General features: G+C 40.3%; 1 non-coding gene across 1 annotated transcript; it reads right to left on the bottom strand.

Annotated features, from left to right (window-relative positions):
- Positions 1 to 9,655: 9,655 nt before the first annotated feature.
- On the bottom strand, positions 9,656 to 9,764 carry LOC115072630. Its single transcript, XR_003851665.1, has one exon. It is a non-coding gene; the product is annotated as a small nucleolar RNA SNORD22 (small nucleolar RNA).
- Between the last annotated feature and the right edge of the window lie 306 nt (positions 9,765 to 10,070).

The raw sequence follows: 10,070 nt of genomic DNA, 5'->3' as shown, positions 1-10,070 counted from the left end.
TTTGCCTGCATATATTAAATGCACCTATGTCATGTGATTTCCTCAGAGGTCAGCAGAGGGCATTGGCTCTCCTAGAACTGGAGTTATAGACAGTTGTTAGCCACCACGTGGGTGCTAGGAACCAAACCCAGTCCTCTGCAAGAGTAGTCAGTGCTCTTAACTACTGAGCCATCTCTCCAGTCCAATAACACATATCTTTACTTTTAATCCCAGCACTTAGGAGAAAGAGGCAGGCAGATCTCTGTGAGTTCAAGGCCAGCCTGGTCTACACACAAGACCCTGTCTCAAAAAATTCTTTTTAATGAATTTTCTTTTTTTTAATTTATGACCAAATTGCCAAGAGAATGCATATCATACACCATCCAGAATTAGGCATTAAATTTGACCATTATTTTTGTTTCTTTTCTTCTATTTTTTTTGTACCTCAAAGGCACAGAATAAGAAACCTTTTTATTCCCTGGGTACTTTTCTCCTCTCGGAATTTACTATCTGATTTTTTTGTTTGTTTTGCTTTTTTTTTGAGACAGGGTCTCCCTGGAGCCCTGTCTGGCCTGGAACTGTCTAAGTAGGCTGGGCTGGTCTTGATCTCACAGAGATCTGTCTGCCTCTGCCTCCCAAGTATTGGCATTAAAAGCATGAGCTACCATGTCCAGCTTTAATTATTATTAGTAGTATTATTTGCATTGTATATCTATTTTTATATTACTTTCCCACTGTTCTCCCCTATGATTTTTCTAACCTTTCATGTTGATATATGTAGAGTCCAATCATTATTCTTGTGCTGATACAAAAATCTTTTGACCCATATCATTTCATGGATGTCTGTATGTGTATTTGTGTGCTGTGTTGTTCTAATTATTATGAAGAATGTCACAACTGAGCACTTTGTGTTTTCTCTTTGTATACATAGGCACAGCTTTCCTAAGAATGTATAGAATGATCAGCCTGCTGAACAATCCTGAGTTGCTGTCAAGCTGCTTGTATTTATGTATCATATCCATGTTGGGATTAGTGGCTGTCCTTAATCTTCTGTCTTAGCTACCTTTCTATTTCTGTGATAAAAACACTGACAAAACCAACTTGGAAGAAAAGGATTTATTTGACTTATAGTACAGTTTTCATCGAGGAAAGTCAAGGCAGGAGTTCATGGCAAGAACCTGGAGGCAGGAGCTGAAGCATGGACTATGGAGAAATGTTGCTTATTGGCTTGCTCCTTTGGCCTATGCTCAGTTTGCTTTCTTATACAAGATCACCTGCCCAGGAGTGGCACCACCCACAGTGGCATGGGCCTTCCAACATCACTCAAAAGTCAAGAAAATGCCCTATAGACATGGCCACATGCCAATCCAATGGGGAAAGTTCCTCAATTGAGGTTCCCTCTACCCAGGTGTGTCAAGTTGACACTAAAGCTATCCAGCACACTGCTCATCCCCCCAAAGTGTTTGAGCATTCCTTGCTTCCAGATGTAAAGTCTTCTTTCCCAATGTTTACTTACACCTTTACTTCTAAGGGATGCATATGACAGCATTTGCTTTACTTAGGTGAACATTTCTTTAAGAACAATCCTAGAGATTAGGGAGTAACTCAGTCAATAAAGTTCTTACCACACCAGGATGAAGATCCGCGTTGGAGTCCCTGAACGCACATTGAAAAGCAAAGACATAAAGGTGTGGTGGCACTCACCTTTGAGGCATAGCACTCTGGAGGTTGAAGCAGGTAGAGCTCTGTGAGTTGGAGGCCAGCTTGGTCTACACATTGAGTTTTAGGCCAGCTGGTCTCAAAGAAAAAAGAAACCCAAACAAACAAACAAACAACAACCAACAAAGACAGGGACTGAAGAGATAGCTCAGATGGCTCATCAGTTAAGAGCTCTAACTGCTTTCCCAGAGGATCCAGGTTCAGTTCCCAGCACCACATCGGGCAGTTCACAACCTCCTGTAACTCCAGTTCCAGGAGATCTTCTTCTGGCCTCCATGGGCACCTTCACACATGCAAATACACATATAGACAAACAGGCACATACACATACACATAAATAAAAAACACGTAAATCTTAAGCAAACAAAAATTGGGCTAGCAGGTACCTATAATCCCAGCTCTGTGAAGGGAGAGACAGGAGGATCCATGGACCTTACTGGTCAGTTGGTCTAGCCCAGTCAGTGAGCTATAGGTTTAGTGAGACACTTGCTTCAAAAAATAAAGTTAGAGAATGACTGAGGATGACACTCAAAGTCAACTTTTGGCCTCCCGACGTATGGGCACACACATGGAGACCCATGAACACATACCAATATGCACACACACCCCCACACAAAAAATCTTATTAATGTTTTACATACACATTTCCTCATTGACAAATCTGCCAGTTCCAAGGCAGTCAGGGCTCCATGGTAAAACTGTGCTGATTAGTTTTTGTTAACTTGACACAAACTGGAGACATCTGGGAAGGGGGAACCTCAGGTGACAATTTTTCCTCATGAGAATGGCCTGTGGGCATGTTTAAGGGGCATTTTTCTGGATTGTTGATGTAAGAGGGCCCAGCCCACTGTGGGCAGTGCCATCCCTAGGCAGGTAGTCCTGGGTTCTAGAGAAGGAGTGACTGAGCAGGCCAGAGAAAGCAAGCCAGTCGTTGCTGTTCCTCTGTGGTCTCTGTTTCAATTTCTGCTTCTGGGGTCCTGCTTGACTTCCTTTGTGATAGACTATGATCTGAGAGTTGTAAGATGAAAGGTGAAATAGACCCTTTCATTCCTAAGTTCATTTTGGTCAGTGTTTAATCATGGCAACAGAGGAGGAAAGAAGGATGGAGACCCTGTCTCAAAAAGAAAAGAAAAGAAGAGGTATCTATTAAGATTAATGCATCTCTCTACTCCTAATGGTTCATCAAATCCACCTACTTCTTATTTAAAAAGTTTATATTTGTGTGTGTGTGTGTGTGTGTGTGTGTGTGTGTGTGTGTGTATGTTCTCTTCTTCTATCATGTGAGTTCTGGGACTGAGCTCAGATCATCAGGCTCACTGGCAAGTACTCTAAGCCATCTTGCTGGTCTTCCATCCACCTCTTTCGTACTCTCCCTATGTCCTTCCCTTTCCACTGAACTTTTTCTCAGCTTACCTATGCAAAAGCAAGCATACAAACTTTTCTTCCTATGTTTGGCCTATTTTACTTAACATAAATATCTCCAGTTCCATCCATTTCACTGCAAATGAGGATTTCAGGCTCACGTACGGTTGGCTAATACACCCTTGTGTGTGCATGCCACTTGTACTTTTCCATTCCCTGGTTGCTGGGCACCCAGCCTGATTCCACATCCTAGCTGTTATAAATTGTGCTGCAGTAAACATGGGCACACAGGTATCTCTGATTTGCTGATTTAATTTTCTTTGTGTATATAACCAGAAGTGAGCTAGCTGGATCACATGGTAGATCTATTTTTAGTTTTCTGAGGAAATGTGGTGTTGTTTTCCATAGTTGCTATACTAATTTACATTCCCATCACTATCTGAGTTCCTTTTTCTTCACTTCTTTACCTGAATCTGATTCTTTCTTTCTTTTCTTTTCTTTCTTTCTTTCTTTCTTTCTTTCTTTCTTTCTTTCTTTCTTTCTCTCTCTTTTCTCTTTCTTTCTTTCTCTTTTTCTTTCCTTCCTTCCTTCCTTTCTCTCTCTCTTTCTCTCTCTTTCTTTCTCTCTCTCTCCCTCCCTCTTTACTTCATTTTATTTTATTTTTTTTTTATGATAACCACTCTAACTGGGGTAAGATGCTGTCTCACTGTAGCTCTGATCGGCGTCTTCTTGGTGGCTAATGATATCATTTTTCATTTATTGTTGGCTATTTTTGTTTTTCTTTTGAGGAGTGTCAATTCATGTCCTTTGCCTGTGTATACAATTAGGTCACTTGTTTTTGTTTTGCTGTTGTTGAGTTATGACACTTTACCCCCTCTCAGATGTCAAATATATTCTCCTATTCTCTAGGCTGTCTCTTGACTCTTCATTTCCTATGCTGTGAGAAAACTTTGTTTTTGTATGATGTAGTCTCATTTGTCAATTTTTGCTTTTCTTTTTGGTGGTTTTAGTCTCTTACCCAGAAAATCCATGCCTATACCAATGCTTTGGAGTGTGTCCTCTGTTTTCCTTCAGGAGTTTCAGGCTTTCAGGTCTTGTATTTAGGTCTTTGATTCATCTTGAGCTGATATTTTTATGGGGTGAGGGATAGGGGTCAAGTTTCAATGTTCCCTATGTGAATACCCAGATTTCCCAGAACCCCTGCTTAGATGCTGCCCTTCTTCCAGTGTAAGCCTTTGGTGCTGCTTTTGAGATCAGTTGATCATGGATGCCCACATGTATTTCTAAGTTCATGTTTCAATCTGTTGGTCTATGTGTCTGTTTTTATGCCCATCACTATGCTGTTTGGGGTTCCTGTGGCTTGAAATTAGATATCTTTTGTTGTTGTTGTTGTTGTTCATTTTATTTTATGTGTATGAGTGTGTTGCCTAGATGTTGTACAATGCCCGAGGAAGTCAGAAGAGTGTGTTGGATCTCCTGGAACTGGAGTTACAGGTGGTTGTTAGCTGCCATGTGGGTGCTAAGATTCGAACCTGGGTCTTCTGCAAGAGCAGCCAGTGCTCTTAACTGCTAAGCCATCTCTCTAATCCCTAAAGGTAGATATCTTGATGCCTTCAGGTCTGTTCCTTTTCTTCATGGTTGCTATGGTTACTTAGGGTCTTTTGTACTTATATATGAATTTGGGGATTTTTATCTAGTTCTGTGTCCAGATTGTCACGGTCCTTTCACAAGGATTGCATTAAATCTATGTACCACTTTGAGGGTGGACTTTCTCACAATATCTCCTCCTCCAATCCAAAATACATGGGTGGTATTTCTACCGTTTGGGGTTTGAAATTTCTTTTTGCTAGTATGTTGCAATTTCTATTCTAGATGGCTTTTCTTGATTAGGTCTATTCTTGGTACTTAATTTTTTTGTAGCTATTATAAATGGGATTACTTTCATGGTTTCTTTCTCAGTAAATTCTCTATCAACATGTAGAAACTATCCTGCTACTTTACTGCATTTGTAATCTTTTGATGGAAACTGTGATGGTTTTTATATGAATAAAATCACATCACCTATAAGCAGGGCTAACTAACCTGACTTCCTCCCTGTTTGTATTAGTTGATCTTGTTCTCTTGCTCAACTGCCCTGGCTAAAACATCTAATACCACACTGAATAAAGGTGGAAGAGAGGGCATCTCTGTTTCATTACTGAACTTAGAAGAAATGCTTGTAGCTTTTCCTTATTCATAGTATGTTGACTAGGGATCTGTCACATATAGCCTTTCTTATGTTAAGATACCTTCCTTCTACATTTATTTCATGGATTTAGTCATAAAGTAGTGCTGAATCTGTGTGAGTATGTATATGTGCATGTGCAATTGTGACCATCCATGTGTGCTCACATAGAGGCCACAGGTCAACATTGGTGTCTTACTCTGTCTCTTTCCACCTTAGTTCTTTAGGACAGGGTCTCTTGGTGAATCTGGAGTTCACTAATTGGCTAGACTGGCTGACCAGCAAGCCCCCAGGATCCTCCTGTCTCTGCCTCACACTGTTGGGATTACAAACACATGCCAACTTTTTGCATGGGTGCTGGGATCTGAACTCAGGTCCTTACCAACTCATCTCCCAGCCCTTTGATTCTGAATTTTATTGAGTGATTCTTTTACAGCTACTGATCTTTATCCATCGTTTTGTTGGTACAATGTATTATATTTATTGATTTTTCATTATGTCTAATCATCCTTACATGCCTAGGAAGACAGGAACTTGATCATGAGAAAAAGATATTTTTGGTGCACTATTTAATTTGTAAGTATTTTCTAGAGAATTCTGCCCTGATGTTCATCATGGTTTGTTTTTCTGTCTTTACCTAGCTTTAGTAACAGGACGATACTGATCTCAGAATGAATTTGGAAAGATTTCCTTTGTTTCTGCTTTATGGAATACTTTGAGAAAATGTCATTGGATCTTTAAGAGTTTGGCAAAATTTATCAGTGAAAGTTTGAGCTATGGCTCTGTGGTATAGTTGGTACTGGAATGCCCACAGCCTTGGGTCCAATTTTCAGCTCGCAAAACAGGACAAGCAAGAAAAGAAACAGTCAGAGAAATTCATCATTGTGGCCATCCAGTCTCTCTCTTTTTTTCCTCAAGATAGGTCCTTGTCATACCATCATGAGGGGTCACCAGAAGATCACATGAGGACCCTTTCCAATGCAGAACAACTGTGCAGATTCAGGTCACTTATCAAATGGGTTGTAGGCCTGTGAGGATCAGATACTGTCTAGTGGCTGGCACAGCCAATATTTCCATGGGTGGGGCAGTAGGGTTTTCTGGGAGTCTCTCTCTTTACACCCCAGTGCAGCAGATACCTCCTCTCTAAGGTATGGGGCCAGAGTGGCAGATGCTAGATTATGTACTTTTCTCTCACTGCTGTGATCCCAGGTCTCTGACTCTTAGAAAGTTATAGTTCTGTCTCATGAGCCCCAGTGTTTCCCCACAATCACTGACCTCAGGATGCTGCCACACCCCTGTTGCTTTGATTCTTTGTCATGGGGCAGATGAGTGACTTGTCCTCCCTCCCGTCATCTGCTCTGTTAATCAACGTGCTTTGTTCCTTGTTTGTATTTTATACTCAGGGAACATCTAAAACACTCAAAACCTTAAAGGAAAACAGTTCTGCCATCCCAAATCCCTAAAGCAACTTGATGCTTGCAATTTTGGTCCAAAGATCCTTTTCAGAATGGAAAAATCATAATTTTCACATAAATATGAAATAAACATGTGACAGAGATTTCCCTTAACTTGTGAATTAATGACAGGGGAGGTAAGATGTTAAAATTTGTTCCAAGGGAAATCTGAAGCACAGACATATTTATATATAGACAATCAGGAAGGCTGAACTCCACTCACTAATAAATGTACAATTGGATATGATCTCTATATATTTTTAAATTTTTATTTTTAGTTTTATGATATGAGTGCTATTCCTGCATGTGTATAAGTGCCCATATTGTGCAGTGCCCATGGAGTACAGAAGATAGTGCCAAACCCCCTGGAACTGGAGTTATGGATGGTTGTCAGTCACTGTGTGGGTGCTGGGATTCAAACACAGGTCTTCTGCAAGAATAGCCAGTGCTTTTAACCACTGAGCCATCTCTCCAGCTCCACAACTGGATAATACCTTATAGTACACCAAAACATAATGTTTTGGTGGGCTGGCATGATGGATCAGTGGATACAGGAATTTGCAGGCAAGCCTGCTGATTGGAGTTCAGTACCTGAAATTCACATGACAGAAGGAGAGAACTGACTCTGGGATCAGTCCTCTGACCTCCACATACATGCCACGGCAACACGCCCCCCGCCCCCACCAAAACAAATAAATATAACAAAAATATAATGTTTGGAATACCCATTTGTAGAGAGAGAAAGTCAGTTATACCTCCACAAAACAAAATTAGTTCCCATTTCCAGGGCAAGAATAATTTACATTACTTTTAGCTTCTATATGTTTTAGAATATAAAGAAGCTCATCAAAGATGATCAATGGTATAGGCCCCTATAAATTTGTGCCCTCATTTAAAAAAAGGTTTGCCAGACACTACTCAACATTCTGTTGACAGAATAATCCCTGATTTGTTTCCATTTCAAAGCCTTTCACTATCTTTCCTAATTTTTCTTTTGAATTTTATTTATTTTTATTTATGTGTATGCGTGTATTGTCAGTATACATGTAAATGCACCTGTGTCATGCAGTGCCTGCAGAGGACAGAAGAGGGCAGTGGATTCCATGGAGCTGGAGTTAGAGACAGTTGTTAGTCACCCTGTGGGTGCTGGGATTTGAACCTGGGTCCTTCGCAAGAGCAGCCAGTGCTCTTTAACTCTGAGCCATCTCTCCAGCCTGATACTTCTATTTTCAAAAAGAGTAGTATCCATTAATTAGGAAACAGACTGATACTTGATTTAAAATGCAAATAATTCACTTAACAAGTACCTTTGCTTTACTACATATGAATTTACATTTATGTATGTATAACTATATATAAATTATATATAGTTATAAAAGTGAGGGTATTTATTAAGTGAATTATTTGCATGCATATATATATATATATATATATATATATATATATATATATAAGAGAGAGAATACATATATATATATATATATATATATATATATATTTTTTTTCACTGCACACACACACACACACACACACACACACACACACACACACACACACACACACACACACACACACACACACACACACAAATAATTAATTAATAATAATAAAATAAAATAAATCTTTTAAAAGTTCCAGTTCAGTACACAAAACAGGAAATTCAGAGTGCACATGTTCTGATAGTCTTTATAGTAGCTAGCGTTGCTTATACTTTAATCAGGAAGCCTCAGCTGGGGCTTCCTAGCCAAACACAGCCTTTGTGAACAGACAACATGACCACTTGATTCTGGAGAAATATGGGAAGGAACCCAAATACATGTTCGGAATTTCCAGTGGTGACACGGCCATGAAGCACTCACAAATGGCATGAAGGTTGGTCATGGGAATTTAATGACCCCTCAAAGCCCAAGCAACTACAGAAGCTAGTTTCCCTGCTGTAAAGGCAGCACTGTGGTATGCCCCAGGGCACTGTCTGCCTGTTGAATCATCAGAGAGCAGAGAGCAGGGAGTCAGGCAGGACGTGCAGAGCCTGTCTTGGTGATGACGCCTCCAGAGGACGCGCTGTCTGTGACAGTGTTTCTATCCAGTGCTTCTTCCCACATCTCCTGTCTTTATCCCACCCCTGTTTCTCTCTCTTATTCACCCCTCCCTTCTTTTCTATGGTCTCAAATTTGTAATTTCCTTTCCCCTCTCGCCTCTTGACAACCTTGTGTGCCCCTTCACTATTACTAATTTTAATCCTCTTTCTTGTGGACTTATCTTTTTTCTTTTGTTTTGTGTTTTGAGACTGGGTCTCACTATATAGCCCCAGCTGGCCCTGGAATTCACTATGTAGACCATCCCAGGCTGACTTTGATCTCACAGAGATCTGCCTGTCTCTGCCTCCCAAGTGCTGGGATTAAAGGCATTCACCACTATACCTAGCTTTATTTAACTTTCTCAAAAAGATTTACTTTTATTTATGTGTATGTGTGTGCATCTGTGTGAGTGTATACCACCTATGTGTCTGCGTGTGTGTGTGTGTGTGTGTGTGTGTGTGTGTCCTTGGAGGCCTGAGGACAGCATTGGGTCCCCTGGAGCTGAAGTTACAGGTGGTTGTGAGCTGCCCAATGTGGGTGCTGGAAACTGAACTGGGGTCCTCTGAGAGAGCAGCACTGTGTTTGCTGCTAAACCATCTCTCCAAACCCCTAACCTTTTTTTAAGATTAAGAAAACTTTGTTAAAGTGAAAATGACTGTTATCTTGAACAGCTGGGCTGCAGAAGAAAGGATCTGAAAAGTGCCTTCTTGATGTCTTAAAGACTTGGATTCCATTTATATGCACCTGGCTCTTTCCTCAGACTCTGAAAAAATAAACAATGACCTCTGTTTCGACAAATAAGAATTCTTCCTTGTTCCTTATGACCAAAAATTGGGATGATCATCTGGACAGTTCCTTGTAAAACAAATTTTTCTTTCTCCCCCAGTCAGCACCAGTCAGATAGGTCTCGGACAGGAAGTAGGACGTGGGAATGTCTCTTCACTAGGAGGATATCTAACTTTAAAATCTCATTTTCTGAACAGTGAGCATCCCCTATTCATAACACAGTATATGAGAACAAGATGCATTATACATGACAAACTGTGGTGAATAATAAACATCAGCAGTGCTTCCTGTGAAACTGTTCCACTCAGCCTGTCAGAGTTTAAACTATAAAACTCTAACAATGATCTTATATTTTCCTCTGAGCTCTGAGTCATATATATGTATATATATATATACATATATATATGTATATATATATAAAGAGAGAGAGGCTGGAGAGATGCTGGTCGGACTTTAAAGGAAGCACTG

This window comes from Nannospalax galili, unplaced genomic scaffold (assembly GCF_000622305.1).
Source record: "Nannospalax galili isolate Female #2095 unplaced genomic scaffold, S.galili_v1.0 scaffold803, whole genome shotgun sequence".
Taxonomy (NCBI): Eukaryota; Metazoa; Chordata; class Mammalia; order Rodentia; family Spalacidae; genus Nannospalax; species Nannospalax galili.
The sequence above is the reverse complement of the archived record's forward strand: the minus strand, read 5'-3'. Positions and strand labels throughout refer to the sequence as shown.